The 20,989-nt window shown below is 37.4% G+C and overlaps 1 protein-coding gene across 19 annotated transcripts in view; it reads right to left on the bottom strand.

The window, feature by feature from the left end:
* Positions 1-20,989, bottom strand: part of PDE4D (phosphodiesterase 4D) — a 1,369,870-nt gene that overhangs the window by 784,963 nt on the left and 563,918 nt on the right. The gene's annotated exons all lie outside the window — the stretch shown is intronic.

Below are 20,989 nucleotides of genomic sequence, written 5' to 3'. Positions count from 1 at the left end.
GGTTCGAATCCTGGGCGCGGACATGGCACTGCTCGTCAGACCACGCTGAGGCAGCGTCCCACATGCCACAACTAGAAGAACCCACAACGAAGAATACACAACTATGTACCCGGGGGCTTTGGGGAGAAAAAGGAAAAAATAAAATCTTTAAAAAAAAAAAAAAAAAAAAAAAAAAAGGCTCCTGGGGACCATGCTTTGAGATCTATTGGCCAGAAGAAAAATAGAACATTACAACTGACTTGCCATGGTAGGAAAAAATAATCACCTTCTTTAGCTGCAGTGCACTTTCCAGAATTCTCTAACTCTATTAGTAATATTTTCCTGTCCTAACTTAGGTTCGTGAAGCTCAAAGAAGGCAACAGTGTCTGATAAAAGCAATATTCTAGGAATGACAGCCTACCAAGTTCAGTTTTCCAGTGGAGTAATCCAAGCAAAATATTCTTTGTGCATCATAGTTTCCAACACTGGCCAAACAAGATTATCTTTTTGGAAATAAAAATCTAGCTATAACATATTAATATTTTAATTTAGAAACATCAAACTATTTCCCCGTTCTCCCTTAAACCACTATGTTCACACTACTCAATCTCTGTAGAATGGGAATTGTAGCATCTAAGAGAGGAAGCCTGTAAGGGGTTAATAAAAGTTGTAGTTAATCTGGCAATAAATAACAGTAATTTATCCTTTCAGAAATTTTTTATTGAATGTGCATTATGCTCATTTACTGGACTCTGGGCTGGTGATATAGTAGTGAGCAAAACAAGCCTACAAACTGTCTTCTTGGAGCGGACTGGCTGGTTGGTAGACATTAGTCAGAAAGTGTCATAAATTACTAATATTGATGGAATGAAACTAAAATAAACTCTGAGAGGACATTACAAGGACCCCCCCCCACCCCCCGCCCCAAGTTTGGGGAATCAGGAACACGTTCTCAGAAGCGAGATTTCAGCTGAGATCTGAAGGAAGTGTAGGAGTCAATAGACAGTGACAGTGGGGGTGGGAGGGGTTCCAAGATGCACGAAGACCCTGAGGCAGGAGGGAGAGTGGTGGGTTCTAGTTGCTGAAGTTAGGTGAGTGTGGCTGAGTCACAGAGAACAATGTCAAGAATGACGCAAGATCAAACTGTCAACCTAGGCAGGGATCAAGTCACGCAGATTCTTGAATGCCATGGTAAGGATTTTGGTATGCATACTGAGAGCAACAGGCGACCGTTGAAAGGTACTGCAGACTCTTGTTGGCGTTTTATTGATATCTTTACTGGATGCAAGCTGAGGTGGCCTTGCATCCAGCCTAATGGTTAGTTTCCTCGTAATTCCCAGTTTAAAGTGACTCTACCACCTGCTTGTTTGAGGTTCAAATAATTCTTTCTGATATCAATCAGCAACGTATAATACACTCCAGGTCCTCACAGAGAGTTTTACTTGAAATTTTCTCCTTCTGCTATCAAAACCTTCAGGGAGAACTGAATGTACAGGATGATTATCTAAGAAATGTAGTAACGTCCCTCCAATCTTCTGATTCTAAGAGTTTTATCCAGGAATCAGTTAATAACGAGAACTGTCCACTCAAGGAACATAGTGGTTTAGCACTTGAATCACCTGCCCTGAGTTCAGCCTCAGTGTTCTGGGCTCAGCTCCTAACAAGCTTTCATAAGGAAATATTCTACGATGGTTGCAACTGGATTTGCTGCCAACGTGCTACTAGGACAAGGTCTATTACTTTATCTAGAGTTTCCCATAAAGACTCGCATGGAAAAAAACACGGTTAGAATTTAGTATCCGAAAACACATTGTTTTCCCCAAGGAATGGATATATTTCTTCTTTTGTATTAATGAGAACAAATTAAATTGCCACATTGGCCCAACTGTGACTGTCAGAGTTAAAACCCAAGTTTAATGACATTAATTATGATGACTATTGTGCTTTCTCTTCTTTTCCTTATTCCAATTTTATTTTTCTTATATTATACCAACCTAAAATTTATCTTGTAAGCCATCTCTAATCCTTTTATGGAGTGACACGTGGAATAGATATACACACAGGTAACAAACCTGCACCTTCAGTTGTAAGAAGTTCACCCAATATATTGATAGGAGCTCACAAAATAAGTCCAATGTGACCATTTCATTACAGACTCCTCTTCTTTTAACCTTTCTGGGGTAGGTGGGACAAAGAAGGGTTAATATCTATCTGCATCACTGCAAGAATGACATTACATAAAATAAAAAATAATAATGGAAGCCAGCCCTGATGGCAGAGTGGTTAAAGTTTGGTGCTCTCACTGCTTCAGCAGTCAGGGGTCATTTCCTGATCGCAGAACCACACCACCCATCTGTCAGTTGCCATGCTGTGGCAGTGGCTCACATGCAGCTAGGATATACAACTATGCATGCACTGGGGCTTTGAGGAGGAAAAAGAAAAAAAAGAGCAAGATTGGCAATGGATGTTAGCTCAGGGTGAATCTTTCCCTACAAAAAAGCAACTAGGAATAAATTAAACGAAAATAAAAAATAATAAGGGATGCTTAAGGAGAGACTACATGTTTACCTTATTGCCATAGTTTCTATTACAAAAATCAGGTTGGTGGCATCAAATATATGGGCCATGGCCTCACTCCAAACTGCTGAAGCTCATTCTGGATCACTAATGATTTATGAAATGCTCACTCACCATTGCTGCCAAGACAGGGAGAGTGTATCGAAATGTACACTTCTGAGCCAAATGTAATGCTTTCTTGTCTAAGAAAGGTGAAGCCAGGACAGTACAGCAGAAGAGAGTTCTAACAATGGGAGTAGAAGACCCTGGAGAACTTCAGGGGAAAAAAAACTCCCAAGCAAGAAGGTAAGAGGTGTGTAGTTACAACCTGATTTTGGGACATGTAACTCATTATCTCCACACACAGACACACACTCACACTTACAAGCATAACCTTAGAACATGACTGTGGTTGGCAGAATTCTAAGATGACCCTCAATGACTCATGCTCTTGTACTATCTCTCCCCTTGAGAATGGTCTAAATCTATAACCTGCTTTTAACCAGTGGAATATGTATGGCAAAGGTGGAGGGTTATTCAGATGTAATTAAGGTCCTTATCAGTTGACTTTAAGTTAATCCAAAAGAAGACTATCCTGGGTGGGACTGTCCTAAGCAGGTGAGCTCTTCAAATGAGGGCCTAGAAATCAGAGACTCTTTCTCCTGCTGGTCTTGAAGAACCAAACTTTCATGAATTTTACAACTGTAATGAAATAAATCCCACAAACAATCATGTGAGCCTGAAAGGGGAGCCTAAGCCACACCTGCCCCACACCTCACTGAAGCTTTTGAGATACTGAGCAGAAGACTAGCTGGGCCAACCCCAGTCTCCTGACCTGGAAACTGTGAGATAAATGTGTGTTGTTTTAAGCTGCTAAACTCGTGGTAATTTGTTATGCTGCAATAGGAAATTAATAAAATGATGTTTGGCGCTACATAAAAGATACCATGCTGAAGCTTCTATGTTGCTTAGTTAGTATAACTTCAGTATTTGAATATAATTGGAAGAAAAATCCATGGGCATTCAAAAATGCACATATACATCCATGCACACTCAAATTTATCATCAAAGGAGAAAAAACAAACTTGCTCTCCTTACCTTCACTGCAAAATTTGCTCTACCTTTTGTCCTACTCATCTTATTACAGGCAAGTACATTCATTTAGTGGTCCAACTAGAAACCTCAGAATCATCACTGACTATCCACTGCCTTAGATCCCTTCTAACAAATTATCACCAAGACCTACCACTTCCTTTTAACTCTTTTTCATCAGCTTCATTAGCTCTATCTCTACTGCCACCCACGAGCTCTTCTTTGGACCAAACAAGCCTTCTAACAGATCTTCCTGTTGAAAATTGCCTCACCACCCCACCCCAACCCCATACTCCCTTCCAATGGTAGATATGCTTCCAAGAATAGACAGTGGGAAGGAAGAGAAGGAAGTAAAGTAGAAGTGGATGGTGAGGTGGCAGGGCAAGAAAGGCTAGAGATGAGATACCAGATGTGCACATGAGACCATGGATAGATTTACAGACCTTGTTATGGAATGAACATTATCCGGAAAGCAATGAGAAACCATTGAAGGATTTGCAATAGAAGAGTGTTTGTTTTTTTTTATTTTAAAAAGCACAGCATAGTCTTCCCTTCCAGGAAATCGTTCTTAATTTGGAAATGAAAGTTCTATCATGAATCAGCAACTTACTTGAGGGGAAAAGCTGCTTACTAATTCTTTAACCTTGGATAGATTAGTTAAAATAATTTTTGGCAAACAGAATTTGGAAACTGAAATAATAATTATTGTCAGGGCTTGGCATAGTAGTGGTTCAATAAAACTTAGTTCTGGTTCCTTCTCCTACCATTTGATAAATGGAAAGACCTGAAATAGTATTCATTCTCTTCATTAATACTGAGTTAAAGTGAGAGCTGAGTGACTTTGATCTCAGGGTGGGCACCTCTCAATAGCAGCAAAGTTAACAACTAACAGCCAGAGAACAAAGTTAGGAGAAAAACGCCATGCTGTCAATATGGAATATTGTTATATTTGGATAACTGAGTTAGCACAGATCAGTACAAATAACTCCTACTGACTGATACGAAATGACAAAAATCTGGGTCCCCTCCATGAAAATGGAAGGATTTTTCACATGCCACGTCTATTTCCACAACTCTCGGATGTAAATAAACCTTTAGAGACTTCGTGCATCCTCAAATATTCTTGGGAACCAAGTGCAGCTACTCTGCATATTAGTCACCAAAGGTACATTTCTGGTGCTGAAACACTAAACTTGCTCCCCTCCTTCATTTCTTATCCCTTCCCACGCCTACAGAACATATATTCTTGGGGAAAAAACATCCTACATGGACCCGAGTCATAAAATAGCCTAATTCCAATTCTTTAGTTTGTGGTTTGGAAGGAAAAATTCTGAGAATTTAAGCAGAGAGCAAGAGAACATTCTTCTCATTGTCTATACCCAGATGACACAGATTTTTAAAGGATGACACAATCAAGGGGATGACTGGGCAGACCATGAAATAATCTGGCGGTCACGTAAGAACAGCCTTTTTGAAGGCCACACTCACATTTAGGGGATGCGGTTGTTTGAGCAGTGTGAAAAAGTGTCAGAGCTGCTCACTGCACAGCTCACCAGATGCAGGAGTGGGATTTGCCGCTCCAGCTATGCTGAAGCCTGGACTGAGCCAAAAATCTGAAAGGAGAAAATATGAAGAGGGTTCTCCTTCTCCAAGGCCTAAAAGAGCACGCAATTCTATTAGATTGAATCATGTGAAATTAGCAATATTTGACAACTTTACCTACAAAGATGGTTCAACCCAACGCCTTGCAGAAGTGAAGAAGAGAGAATTGGCTTTAAAATATTGGTTTGATGATCCATATATATATCTCTAAACCAAACTAATAAGAGCATATGAAAGTAATAAAAATACATATAATGATATAATCAAGAAACCATGGCTTTTATACTCTTTTCAAACCCTCCTTTGTATGTTTTTGAAAACCAGTTACCTATTCCAATACTTTCATTCTAATAAAATGTTCTTAAATAAGTAAGAAAGATTTGTTGAAATAAAACAAAGTCAAGTGGTCTAATACCAAACAGCCTCGATCTTTTGTTCACAATTGCATTTATAAGAAGCCAGATTCAGAGTTGGTGATTGCAGTGAAATGTTAGTTTTCAGATAACGCGCCTTCACTTTACCTCTTGGTATCTCGAGATTCTTTGCACAAACACGTCTATTCCCGTCACACTACAGGAAATTTTATCACATCAATTCCTTTCCCACACCTTGAAGAAAAATGGAAATACGAAGGCTGGAGAATTCTAATATGCACCAGAAGGGAGCCTCAGCTGCCAAAAAAGTGTTCTTACTGCAGAGACAATCTTCACTTAACCTGATTGGAAAGACCAGGGATAATAGAGTTATAATCCAAGAGTGGTAATATTTATGGGAGGAAATAGACCAAACTGTGTTTCTTTTCTCTCTCTCCACTGGTTATTTCTTACCCATTTTTAAAAGTAAAAGTATTCAGAGAGTCCAAAGTAATATTTTATGTAAAAAATAACCAGCAATACTACAGTGTTTTCTCACACAAAGAAAATGCTATGTCAGGAGGGGTTTCTTGTTCAGACTATGCCAAGTTTCATAGTGTATCGCCACTACCTCCAGTCATTCCCAGGACTTTCCAACTTGACTAGGCACCCCCCCCCCCTTCTCATATAGATAGAACTAATGTAAAGCAAATGGCACGTTTACCTGACTATGAAGTGAATAAACTTCAACTTTAATTTTTCTAACCTGAAGCTATGATTCTTTTTCTTTTTAGGCCAGTAAGCAATCAGATTCTTTAAAGAGAAACTCTATGGGGCAGCATTTGAGGTCCAATCTGATAAGTACACAGGATATAAAAAGCCACAAATATCCTCTCTTGCCAGGTAATCAAGAAAGCTCCTGGTATCTGGTAACCTTCTCTTTCCACATATTAATGACTGAGGATCCCACATGCATAACTTGATGAAATATCCACAGAGCCTCTGCTCTTTTCCTGATATTCAAATCATGGCAGAAGGCTTGTTTTCTTATACATCCAACATGACAAACTGTTCTTTGTCTAGAGCTCATGTTTCCAGGGAACACAGTTAGGAGTCTGTGTTTTGCCTGCAAAAGCACAAAGTTAGGATTTCTTCTGAGGTTCCACCAATGCCTCGACTTCTCCCACTTGTATTTAAATGTTGGTGTTCCCATGGCTTCTATCCTTGAGTCTCTTTTCCACAGACATCCCATCTTTGTGCGCTGTTGTGATACCTATTATATTCTGCTAGTAATCCCAAACTAATCTACGCCATTCTCTCATTCTTCCGACCTTGAAATCTGAAATATTCAAAGAATCAGATCATTGGAGTCAGAGGACTCTGGCTTTGAGCTAGGAGAATTTACAAGTTCTATAACCTTGCTAAATGTCATTTTTCATATGTGCAAATAGACATAATAGTGTATACTTCATGGACTATTGTAAGAATTGAATGATATGTGGTCTATATGAAACTCTCAGGAGCAGCAGGCCTAGAGAATTAATCAATAAATGGTTGTGCTGAGGAGGTGAAGATAATGACAATTAAGTAATGATGACGATGATGATGACAACAATTGCCTACTAGACATTTCTATTTGATGGTTCACAGGCAAACTCAAACTGAATTCATTAACTTTCTTCATCTGACCTGCTGAGTGCTACCATCACCTACCTAGATAGACTTAAGATTTCCACCTCTGCTTCATTCTTCATTCACCACCTTTTCCATTACTAAGAACAGACAAACCTAGCCTATTAATATCATCCTTATTTCTTCTCCTGCTCTAGTTTATGCCTTTCTCACATTTCCTCCTAGAATATTGTCATAATGTCTCAACAGGACTTCTCACTTCCAGTCTGTCTTGCTCTATTCTTCTTCCTCCTCTGTGATACCACCAGAGGACTCTTTCTAGAATACACTGTTTCTCTTGAGCTTAATACTCTTCTATATGAAGCTCACTTGGGATAGTATATATTAAAGCACTATGAAAAAGTCATTTAAACTTTATACATGGCTGCTCTTAATGTGATTTTAGAAAGGTAAATATTTTTGTATCTTGGAAAGGGAAAATAACTGTTGTGTACTTATTCTAATACTAAGTGATAGGATGAGGGGAAAGGAGGAATATCAAATGACAAAGAAGAAAGTAAATACATACTAATTGTTTTATACGCTAACAGTGGTATGAAAATATATATAGAACCAAAAAATATATACATAGAACCAGAATATATAAAACTATAACAATAAAAAAACAGATTTGAAAGCAAATCTCTTTGTATACACCATATTTGCAACTCAATATGGTAACAAAGTGCCTAAATTCGAAGAAATGAAAAGTTAAGGAATTATTCTTATCAGGTATGGTCCATAGGAATAGAGAAATAGTTCATTTCCTAGAGAAAGTGAACTTTCAGAAAGAGAAACGGGCAAAAGGAAGAGTAGAGAGTGTTTATTGTTGTTGCTACTGGGTTGGTTTGTTTGTTTTAAGATGTATGTCAATTGCAAAGTCTTGACAGCGGGAGTTAGCAGATTATATGCAAATAGATTTAACCAGAGGTAAAAGCCCATGGTAGCTATTGAAAATATAACTGATGAAAAGGAAGTAAAAGCTTAGGCAGGTTTTCAAGAGATTTTAAACATGAAGCAAAAGGGTGGTAATTTTTCAAACACACACACGCACAGATACACACACACACACACCAGTGTGTTTGAAAGATTTCCTGGAATGGATGGGTACAGAATAATTGAAATTAGAAAACCAAAGCTGGAAAGACTGTCGTGGCTGATTCCTAGTTAAAGAGAGAGAGAGAGAGACGCTACGGAAAAAGAAAGTTCATTAGCTTTATGATGTCTCCTAAGAGGAAATAGTTTGAAGTGTTATTTTTCACCTTTTTCAAATGAGTTGAGAAAACCAATTTAACTAAATTAATACAATTAATTAGTTGTGGCCTGGAATGGAATATATCATCTAGGTATTCACCATCAGAAAGCCTTTGTTACGCTAATACAACCGCAGCGTGGAGTGATCTATCTAAAACAACGCTGCGAATTTCACCTGCTGACAAGTATTTCACAACTTAACTAATAGTTCAACCTTTCCCCACCTGAACAAGTCAAAATTTAGAACACCTGCAGGGAAGAAAAAAATGTCAGATTTTAAATTTATCTTAAGTGACCAGACAATGATGGATTCTTTAATTTTATATTTTCTCAAGAATACATTTAATTTAAGAATCATTTTATCTATAGCATTAAGTCAGTCAACAAGCCGCATCATATCTATTTATAAAATCTCGTTTAAATTTATCTCTTCCTTTCCATTCTTCCTGCCAGAGCCTTAGTTTCAGACTATCATGATTATTCCTTATCTGGTTTGCTGCAATAAACACCTAAGTCACACCTACAATTTCTTCCCACTCCATGCTCCGCATGTCTGCCAGAATAAACTTTGAAAATTTCAAAGCTAAACACACACATAATTTCCCTGCTGAAAATCGATCAGAGCCTCTCTAACATCTTTAGAGGAAAGTTGAGAAACCTTTAGCAAAGTCTTATCTTCCTCTTCTCCCATTCTCCCTGCCAGCTCCACCCCACACAGCTGCAACTCCACGTACATTGAACAACTCCCAGGCTGGTGCTTTGGAAAATGCCAACTGTTAGATACTCTATTCTTTAGCTATCTTCCTAACAATTACTATTATTTAATAAAAATCAGATGACAGTGATATTCTGATAAAGTGGTAGCGAGAATTTGGGGAAACAATTACTGTACTGTAGTTTGGTCTTCTATCATTTGTAATTTGCTTACATTTATTTTTGATAAGCAGGTCTTTATAATAGACAGAAGATCCAAAATACTCATTAATTAACTACATCAAATATTTAAAGGAAATGCTCAGACACGAGCAGCATCCAAAGCAATAAACACCCTGCCCAACTGGTTGAGGGCCAACGCTGGTCTATTTATTGCTTTTCTACAGACTCTTACTACGTCTTCAGTAGATTCTTGATGGGTTCAAACATTTCTGAAATTTTTCATGAGTTCCAGCAGATGTTGTAACAAATATTCGAAGGAGAATCTGATCTCCTACTGTTGAGTCAATAATCTAATTTGGTCAAATCAGTTAAAAAAAAATGTCTGGGGAAATATTACATTGAACTTGCTTGGCAAAGTTGATCAACCAGTTCAACAGTCTAGTTACCTCAATTGTTCATACAGTCATGTCATAGAGCTACCTAAAGAAGCAGAAATGTTGTTTTAAAAAGTGCTTTTGATATATGATATACCAGAAAGCATACTATTTTTTTTCCATCTTGTGTTTAACTAATGAGATACGGAATCATTATGTTTGAATTCACTGAAAATTGAACAGCACACCACCAAACAGTAAGTGATATTGCAGTTGAGTCTAAGGTCCCCATGTCACAACTGCTATTAAAAACAGACAAATATAAAATTGTTGTCCCTAAGTAGATATTTTTGGAAATATTGCAATAGTGTGATTATAAAGTATTTATGTAACCTATTTTTAATGATTTTTCATTACACTCCTTTGTGACTTTGGCTTACAAAATATTTCATGTTGACAGAAATAATGACTTGCCTAGCAGCTTCCATGCCTTGCTACACCAAAAGTGAAATTAATATACTAAGTAAAGGGAAGTTTATGAAACTATAAGTGCCATTTTGTCAGAATCATGGTGTATACTCTGACTTTTTCCTACAGTTGCTAAAGCTCTTAGATCATTTTGAGTTAGCTATTATAGCTTGGGCAAGAAATTTATATTTATTTTTACTCAGCTTTTACTGTCACAAAGAACACTAGATGCTGAGAAGTTATGGATACTTTATATTTGTTTGAACCAGATTAACAGAGCATAATGAATTTTAGGCAGAACACTTATAATTTATTAAGGTTAAATAATGCATAAATCATCAACAATAAAATAAATAGCTATTAAAACAAATTACAAAATGGCATTAAAATTAGTATCTAATGCCCTTTTTATCATTTTCATTTGCTAGCCCCTTGAATATAACTCTTCCACAACATCATAATCTTGACAGTCCCTGATGCTATTTCTTTATTGACTTCCTGTCCTGGAGGCTTCTTTCCGGAAGTGATATTTACACCTGCTAACACTCAAGTGTCTTTTACATCAAATAAAGTATATAGTAATTGCTTAATGCTTTAGCTAAAATAAAACATGTGTTGAAGATTCTCTGAACTGGAATTATTTCTGTTCCCTTTTCATAGTAGATTCCTAGCTTTAGAAATTTGATAACCTTATTAACTCTGAGGTTCCTTTATTTACTTAATAAATCTTTAAGTGCTAACAATGTACAAGTATGTGTTTGGATGTGAACAAAATTGGCAGGGTCCTTGCTCTCCCAGGGAATTACGGTTTAGTGGAATAGACTGGCATTAATCAAATAATTACACAGTTAAACATGTAATTTTAAAATACGATGAATGTGATAAAGAAGAGCTGTAACGTATTATCACACGTTTGAGAGACCTGAGAAGTCTTCTCTGCAACAGTGGTGTTTGAGTTAAGATCTGAAGTATGAAGTTATCAAAGCTACTGGGGAGGAAAGAATCATACGTACAGATGAGCTTGTGTGGGAAGACGCATAGTTAGTGCCATAGTTATACGGTAGCTTCTGAGTTATTAACATAAGTACGGGTTTCTTATGCCCATAAGGGTCATCCTTATACTCTATTGCTTCTCAAAAAATCTGACAAGAGCAACATAGAGTATTTCTCAGTGTTTGATGATCTTTCTTCAGTATCCGTAGTAGAAACCCCCATGATGAGAAATTTGATTTCAAATTACTCATGTGATTTCAGTGGAGACCCCTGGCTAGGGGTTTTGTCATTAGACAAGAACCTGGCCCTCAGTACAACGGAAAAGACCCAGGTAGCAGGAATGATTCTGAGTAGTGGTAAAACAAAAATGTGTATAGAGGACTCCAAACTTTTACTTTATATTCTAATGATTTTAAATTGCTTCCAGATGAGCTGAAAGCATACCTGCCTGCTAGGAAAATAACAACAACAACAACAGGAAAACAAACACAGTATTGCTACAAATTTGGAGCAATTTCAAGAGACAAGGGGTGTGCCTCTCTAATTCTTTCAGAAAAAAAGTTTGCAAGTAAATTACTGTAAAACATCAAGCTCATTTTGCGTAAGTAACTTCTAAGATTTAATATTTAAATGCAGATATTTACCAGGGCTCCATTCTGTAACTAGCTTATCTTGGAGCATTCAACTGGAAGTGGATGTAATTATAAACCCTACGAGTTGTTAAGTGAAAAAAGTAATTTAGAGACTAGATCAAAGAATACGATACCATTTACTTACGTGTATTCATGCACACGCATATACACATATGAGGTCACATCTATATATGTGTGTGCCTGTGTATATAGATATGTATGTATGCATTTTATGGTACACACACGTATATATGTGCTCGCAAACGCACACACACACATATATGTGTATCTCCTCCGCAGAAGAGAAAAAGCACTCAAGTGTTACAGGTGTGAGAAGAGACGATATATAAGAGAGGTTTTTGATATTCGGTTTTATGTTCTTTTTTCTTTTTTTCCTTTAAAATGAGCATAAGTTGCTTTTATAATAATCAAAAATTATATATTTTCTTCTTTTGTAAAAAAACATTTTTCTCACTTATTTAGGTTAATGTATTTTATTTATACCCCACTTTTTGCTCCTCCACCAAAGGAAAAGATTGTGTCATAAAATAATTTAATACAACAAGGTAAAATGAGGATGTCAAAGAGAATAGAAGGTAACAGCATGAAAATGGGGGCGATATATGTATATCTCTCATCCTTTATCTAGGAGTTCTTTGTTGTGGATATGAGATGATTTATTTTATCAGTTTCCTACTGAAAGATTTTTGGGTGGTTTCCAGATGTTTACGACTATAGGCCACGTTGCAATATAGTACTTCTTTGTTCACTTGCTCAATTATATTCTTAGGCTAAGTTCCTAAGCACAGAATTATTGGGGCAAAGATATGTACCTTTAAAATTTTGGTATGTGTTATTTGATTACCCACCAAGGTTTTCCTAATGTATACTCGCCACTACAAAATGTATAGGAGTGGCTACTTCTCCACACCTTCCCCAATTCTTTCTAATTATTCATTTTTTAATCTTTTCCAAGAATAACAGATGAAAACTCAAGTAACATTGATGTGTTGTCTTATTTATTTATTCATTCTTTACTCTTCTTACACATATTTTAAATCAAATTTTAAGTCAGTTAGGTCCCCAAAATCCCACTGGGAATATGTCCTTTTAAAATAAGCCTGTGACCTTATCTGTTCGAAGTGTTACATTTTTCTAAAATCCCATTTCAAATTTCTTACTTTCAGCCACTCCAGTAAGAATATTACTCCATTGGTATATGATGTTCTCACAATTCTTCCCTTAGCAAATCAGCCAATGATTTAGTTCACTTTGGATCACAGTGTCTTAAATTTTGTGTATCAAGGACTCGAGAATCTGATGAGTGTTCTCCCGAAAGTGTGCACCTAGCCCCATATGTAATGCATCCTCTAGAGCTGAAGAATCCAGAGTTAAGAATGCACGCTGTAAAGGAATCTCTCTAAATACAAAAGGAGACTTTATTCCATCAAAGTTATTTTCATTCTGATGTTGTTTTCTTACAAGCTGGATCAAAACTGCTATTTCTCTTCATAATCATTATTGTTTCTCTCTGTCTTTATAGTCTTAGGTAAACGATGGGCTTCATCTCATCTGATACCAGTCCATAGATATCTCACAGTGTGACAAAAAGATCACCAGCCTAGGAATTTCAAGACTCAAGTCTGAGTTCTATCTTTTAACATGTGTATGTGTTTATTTCCCTGAGAGTCAATATTCCCTTTAATCACCTATAAAATGAGCAAAATATCAGTGACTCTGTTTACTTCACAGAGATTATTAGGGAAATCAAATATCTCCTGTCTGAGAAAGCACAAACTGAAAAGGTAAGATTTCATTATTATGATTTCCACATTGAAAAGCTCATTTATTGAGGACCTATATAAACCATACACTGTGCAAGATCCTAATGTACTTAATGAGGGAGACAGATATAAAATTGCAATGGGTAGGGGCCGGCCCCATGGCCGAGTGGTTAAGTTCGTGTACTTCGCTGCAGGCGGCCCAGTGTTTTGTCGGTTCGAATCCTGGGCGCGAACATGGCACTGCTCATCGCATGGAGCCACGCTGAGGCGGCGTCCCACACGCCACAACTAGAAGGACCCACAACTAAGAATATACAACTATGTACCAGGGGGCTTTGGGAAAAAAAGGAAAAAAATAAAATCTTTAAAACAAAAATGGCAATGGGTAGCTGCTAGAGTATAGATACACACAAATGCAATGTGAAAGTCCAGAGAAGAAAAATATTCCTCTGCTTGTAGGAATAGCTATATAAGTGGTAGCATATGAACTAAGTTTGAAAAGATATTCATGAGTTTTCCAAACAGATAAGGAAGAGGTGGTGCAGGGCATAGGGAAAGCAGTCTAGAAGGAAGAGACAGCTTCACAAAGAGGTGTGAAAAGGCACAGAGAGCTGAGCACATGGCAGGAAGTTGAGTTTGGTGGTTTCAAGGGGTTTACAGAAAAGGATGAATAGCAAGACTTTTTGCAGGAAAGACAGACTGGGCTAACGTGTTAGAGTCAGACTAAGAAATTTAGATCTTATCTTGCAGGCAGAAAGAAATCATCCAAGGATTTCAGACAAGGGGATGATGAGGTTGGGTGGCCAGGAGTGTAACACAGATTGGAGTCAGGAGAGATTGGAGCTGGAGACCATTTAGGTGGCTACTGCAACTGCTCAGGGGACAGATGATAAGGGCTTGAACTAGGGAAGTGGCCATAGGGAAATACAAGAGATATTTGTGAGATACAATCAAAAGATCTTGATTGTCTCTGAGATCCAGGAGTTAAGGGAGAGTCTAAGGATGCCACTGGCTTGAGATCATTGGATGAATGGTGGCACCACACACTGACATAGAGCAATAACTACAAATGCTTATTTAGGTGACAAAGCATGCCTTATTTCTCATTTAATCTTTCAAGTGGCGTGGTGAAGGTCATGGTGATGGCGGTATGTGTGTATGGGGTCAAATCAGTTTGGCTGATGAGTTTTAAAAAATACTGTGAAATGCCCTCTTCTCTGGGAAAAAATTAGATTTCCTATTTTTAAATGTAGAAAAATGTTCCTCAGGGTAAAAATAATCACAGCATCTTTTGAAATATAATAGAGTGCTATTTGGTATAATCCCTTAGCAACATTCCAGCTAAAAGCCAGGACGAGCAGCACTCAAGTTATAGATTCACATATTGTATATTTTTAAACTTATAGATGGATAATAAGCTGTGAGAGGGACATAATTTTACCCATGTTCAACTTGAAGCCTTTGAATAACTACCACAATTTGCTAACAGGGTTTAATCTTTTTAGATTATTATTCTATATGATGTTTAAGAACTCTTCTCAAGATATTCTTCCAAGCCCACATTAAAGTTTGGAGATAGAAATTAGTGACCAATTCATCAGTGTGTGTGTGTGTGTGTGTGTATGAATGTATCCACGCTGGAAAGTGAAAGAATGTTTGTTTTCTGAATTGGCCTCTCTCGTCAATATTCGAAGATCCCATTTACTCACAAATGTTTTTTAAAAGCATTTCCAACCTATTGGTTTCAGACTATACTCTGGAAAATGGAGACAGTGATTGTTAATACATAGCCATAATGAGAAATGTAAAGTAATTGTCAGGATGTACGGAAGATATAAACTGTAGTTCTTGTTCTGCCAGTAAACTGTAATGTTAAGTAATTTGACCCCTCAGGACACATGTTTCTTCAAGTGTAAAAGATGGGCAGTGGTGGGTTGGGTTAGTTTAAATCGAAGTCCTTGCCCATCTTGACATTCCATAGTGTTAACACGGTCTTAGAGAAATGTGTCTAGTGGACACTGTTGGTTATCTATTTCTCTGTTACTGCTCCATAAGTGGGCAACTGAGCCAAGAAGGTCCAAACAGAATGAGAGGAGGGCTTATTTATGTTCTATCCTTGGGGGACAGATTCTTATCTCTCTTTCCTTTCTCTCTCCTCTCTCCCACCACTTCCCACCCGCATGAAACGTGGAAGGTACATAATTTCAGAATCAAAAATGTAAGAAGGTGATGGATCCATGATATTCAGCTTCTGATCTACCAAAGTCTCAGAACACACAAAAACGCTGAAATCAGTGTTTGGGCAATATGTAGAAAATGTGCAAAATACGATTGTTGCCATACTTTTCTGCTATTTAAATATCCAAAATGTCCTTATTTACTAAAATTTAAAGAAGGCAACTTTATGTCAGTTATCTAATATTAAAAAACAAGTAACTGTTTTCTAAAATCCAAAGTCTTAGGTTCACTGATGTAGACAGTTTAAATGACCAAGTTTTCAATCAATTATTTTGGTTATGTGAAACTCAAATTTTGCATTATGAACTTAGATTACCATTACAAGTTTTAATAAAATAAAAAATACATCAACAAACTTTTGCAAAATCAATCAAAGCAATGGAAAATATCTTTTATAACCCAGAGTAGAAAAGTAAAAACTTGATTTTTTATAGTATTTAAATTTGTTGTTAGTATCCTAAAGTAGATTAGGCCTCCTAGTGACACTGTGTACAGCAGAGTGGAACATTACCTGGTCTTTTTGTGCCATCCGCTCACCTTCTGGCGCTATATCAGACAATGCTCCCCTGCTATTCCTAGGGTTTTCATGGCCAATTTTTTCTGAAGTGGGTGGCCAGGTCCTTCTGCCTAGTGTCTCAGTCTGGAAGCTCTGCTGAAACCTGTCCACATTGGTGACCCTGCTGGTATTTGAAATACTGGTGGCATAGCTTTCAGCATCACAGCAACATGCAGCCACACAGTTAGACAATCGACAGACGGGTGGTGTGGATCCCTGCCTGGAAATGAACCTGGGTCACAGCGGCAATAAGAATGCCGAATCTTAACCACTAGATCATCAGAGCTGGCTAGTATTTAAGCATAGCAATATAGTTAATTTTCCCTTTCATTTAATAGATTATATTAATGTATTTAAAAAGTTAATGTCAAATAAATATTTTATAATATGCATGGGATTTATATTGGCTGTGATTATAGTTTTTAGCTATTTTCCTCCTAAAATACCTAAATCAAATGTCACCTTCTTGATATTTACATCTCTGTCATCAAGAATATTTTTATAATACCCAAAGAATCACCTATGCTATTTGAATTTCCAACCTTAATTTGTTTTTCTTTTTTTCAATTTGTTTAAATTTTTAAAAGTCACCTATTTTTCCCACTCCCAACCCCCTGCCTCTGGAGATCACCAATCTGGTCTCTGTATCTATTATCTTGGGCTTTTTAGGTTTGTTTGTTTTTTGGGTTTTTCTTTAGGTTCTGGATATGAGAGATCATACAGTATTTGTCTTTCTCTGTCTTATTTCACTTGGCTTTCAGGGTCCATGCATGTTGTTAAAAACGGCAAAATTTCATTCTTTTTTATGGCTGAATAATATTCCATTGCATACGTATACCAAAATTTCCTTATCTATTCATCCATTGATAGACACTTAGGTTGTTTCCACATCCTGGCTATTGTACATAATGCTGCAATGAACATGGGGGTGCATATATCTTTTAGAGTTAGTGTTTTCATTTCTTTTGGATACATACCCAAAAGTGAGATTGCTGGACCATATGGTAGTTCTATTTGATTTTTTGAGGAACCTCCATATGGTTTTCCATAGTGGCTGCACCAATTTACATTCCCACCAACACTGCACAGGGCTCCGTTTTCTCCACATCCTTGCCAACACGTGTTATTTCTTGTCTCTTTGATAACAGCCATTTTAACAGGCGTGAGGCGATATCTCATTGTGGTTTTGATTTGCATATCCCTGGTGATTAGCGATGTTGAGCATGAATTTGTTATTAAGAATATACATCTCCTGCAGATTTAGAAAAGCATGTTCTTGATACGGAAATATTTTGTTGTGTAAAAAAGAAGTCAAAGAAATAATTAAATCATTTATCAGTTGTTACATTTTGAGGAACTATTGATGTAAATGATCAAGTTGATATATATTTTTTAAAGGATATTTTAATTTTTTTATTTTACATTTGGTTCTCTTGATAGCAGAGACTCATTCCTTTGGTAATTTTATTATTTCAAATTCCTTTTATATTGAGATTAAAAAATGAATTTACTTTGTTATATATAATTTAATACAAAATTTATTTGACATACCTACATTTTCCATGGAATCAAAAGAACTGGCCATGAAATGTCTCTGGGTGGCCTCCTGCCTGTTTACATACATTTCTCCATTAAACCAAGTATACCTCTTTCTCATTGCTTCACACACTGTAACTAAGTCTCCAAATTTCAGTCAAGATGATAATGATATCTGGAAATGTTACTATACATGCTAAAAATAGCCTTTTACAAGGCCTATTTTTCTTGATAATCCATAGGGAATCATTCATCCATCCATCCATCCATGAGGCTTTTAAAGAGACATTAACTTGACAGACAATTTAAATGCTCCATTTGGATGATGGCACAGGCACACACGTACACATACACACAGGTTTTGCACACATCTCACACTTTTGTTCCCTTTCAGAAGATCACTGAAAACAAGCTGAAGTGTTCTCATTAGCTGTAATTCTTTGAACACTGTTTCATATTTATTATTATATGCATTATATAGGATACATATAAAAAACATATATATATATATATATATATATATGTTGTACAAAGTCAACAAATACACTGGTTTGCCTCTGTTGTGATCATTAACATTAGTGTAACAGCCAGGATTTCAAAAGCTAAAAATAAAGGTAAAATCTCTCATTGCTTCCAGAGCCTATGCTATCTGTTCATTTTTAAAAAATGGATTTAAACCATATCTCATTTTTGGTTCATTCGGACTGTGTGTCCTGTGGTATTAATCAATATAAACTTCAGGTTCAGTTTTATATATTTTTTTATGCTGTCAACATTCCCAGGTTCTGCGCACATTTATTTTAGGAGCACCAATTGCCTTCGTTGAGGCAGGAAACCTGAGTTTTAGTATTAGCTCTGGGACTCATGGTCAGTGTGCTACTGAACAAGATACTCACATCCTATAGGACTTAGTGTTCTTAGCTATAAAATGGAGATAATACCATTTCATCTTAGTGTTGTTAATAGGTTCAAATAAGTTAATAAATGTGAATTTTTTGGATAATTTTAAAGCATTGCTACTGCTCTCTTTGAAAAGTGCAAGTAATATCCATGCCCTTCCTGAAAAATACATTTATTTGCAAAAGCCACTTTTGCTTGACATGCAATGTAAAAAAAAAAAGCTTGACATGCGATGTATGAATATTTGGGAAATATATAAGTGATGTAAAGAATTTTAAATTCCAGGATCCTTAAATAGAATGACAATGATTTATCAGATGAGTGCAGTGGAAGCTATATGTAAACATTATACATCTTCGTTTTCTGAGAACCATTCAACTAATGAACTTCAAATAGAACAATTAGTCAATGTAGGGAGCACAGCAAAAATCAAATTCAAATCAACAATGCCATAGCTCTATTCTAATTAGCTTATTTCCCCTCTCCACCCTCTCAGACATATTATATTTTATAAACAATGAAGTTAAGAGACTCTACAAAGTCAATCAACCCACAGATTAAGCTAGAACTCTTGTTCATATATAATGTTTATTAAGGGCTCAGTCTCACAAAACTTACTTATTAATAACTCAGATAGACAAAGTGCCATGTTTGCCTTTATTCCACCATTGGGAACCCACATGCATAGTGCTCAATCCAAGTGGAGGCCATCTACCTCTTCAAACAAAGTGTAAAACTGTATGTGGGTTTATCAGTCTAGGGTGTAAAAATGAAATGAGTATTAACATATGAATGTCCGCAAGTCACACCAATCTTCAAAGTTTAAATTGATCTGAATTGAGATTATTAACTAAAGTTCTACATTCTCATTCATCTAACAGGTACTATGACATCACCATGAACAATGTTCAGTACCTAGGGGTGTGAGGAAGGCAGAGGACATGAGGAGCATGTGTGCACATCAGGGCTGAGATATTCTATTTGTCTGGATTCTCTTTGACGAAGTGTATATAACATACAGAGAAATATGCTCAGAAAGAAAGAGAGAGAGGGAGAGAGAGAGAGAGAGAGAGAGAGAAAGGAAGGAAGGAGGAAAAGAGAGAGAGAAGAGAGAGAGAAAAAAAGAAAGGAAGAAACTCAGAAAAACACACATTTGAACACTAGTAAGATTTTCTGATAAATCCAACCTACTGTCAGAGTTGGACCAACAATCCTAGCCTCAGGTTTTCCTGTTTCCAGCCCTGATTTACAATTTAAAATTACCCATCATCCAGATATGTGGCTTGGAGTGCAGCCCATCAATGCCTGCCCACATCTAAGGTTAGACGATGACAGCTCTACTTTGCCATTAGGCGTGCCAAGGATCAGCAGTTCCTAAAACCTTATTTGTGTGCGCGTTTGTGTGGGGGAGGAGCTCTGTGGCTTGGATGGCCTGGGACAGGGAAGAAAGGGGCTGTTTCTGGGTTGCCAGGAAAGGGAACGAATGCGGGCCCAACTTCCACCTCCATGCCTGAGTTAAGAATCAGAACAGCTGTAACTGGTCTTTTACACTACTCATTTCCTTGGAAAAGGAGCGGGCAGCTTCTATTAAAACTCTGGGTGACATGCCACTTCCTTGCCCCATCTTCCGGAGCACTTTACGTTAAGAGGAAATCACTATAATCAAATCTCTGCGTTTTGCCGGCTGCTAAAACGAGGCATTTTCTTCCTAGATATTGCAGGGACGACTCGATACACATACACTCGCACACACCATACACCGACACAGTGTAACTCCCACAGCGTCCTCGCTCCCTCCTTCCCTTCCTCCCTCCTTCCCTCTCGTAAGGATTGCTGAACATTTTGCTCCAAACTCTCCAAGTCACCCACGTGTTTGTTCTCCCCTTTCGCTGTTCAATTTACTCCCCGCTTTGACAAACAGAAACCTGAGTTGTTCTCAGGCTTTTCGCTGCAATCCTGGGACCGAGCTGTCTCACCCATTCCCCTCCATCCGCGTGCCCCAATCAGATCTGCTCCGCCAGCCCCTCTCGCTGGGGGACGGGGGGCGGCGGGGGGTGGGGGGGCGAGGAGTGGACAGATTACTGGGTGTTTCCCTGGCTCAAACCCCCAACCCCGCCTTCCTTCA

The sequence above is a fragment of the Equus przewalskii genome, chromosome 20 (genome assembly GCF_037783145.1).
Source record: "Equus przewalskii isolate Varuska chromosome 20, EquPr2, whole genome shotgun sequence".
Taxonomy (NCBI): domain Eukaryota; kingdom Metazoa; phylum Chordata; class Mammalia; order Perissodactyla; family Equidae; genus Equus; species Equus przewalskii.
Note: the sequence above shows the minus strand (reverse complement) of the source record. Positions and strands in the feature narration are given on the sequence as shown.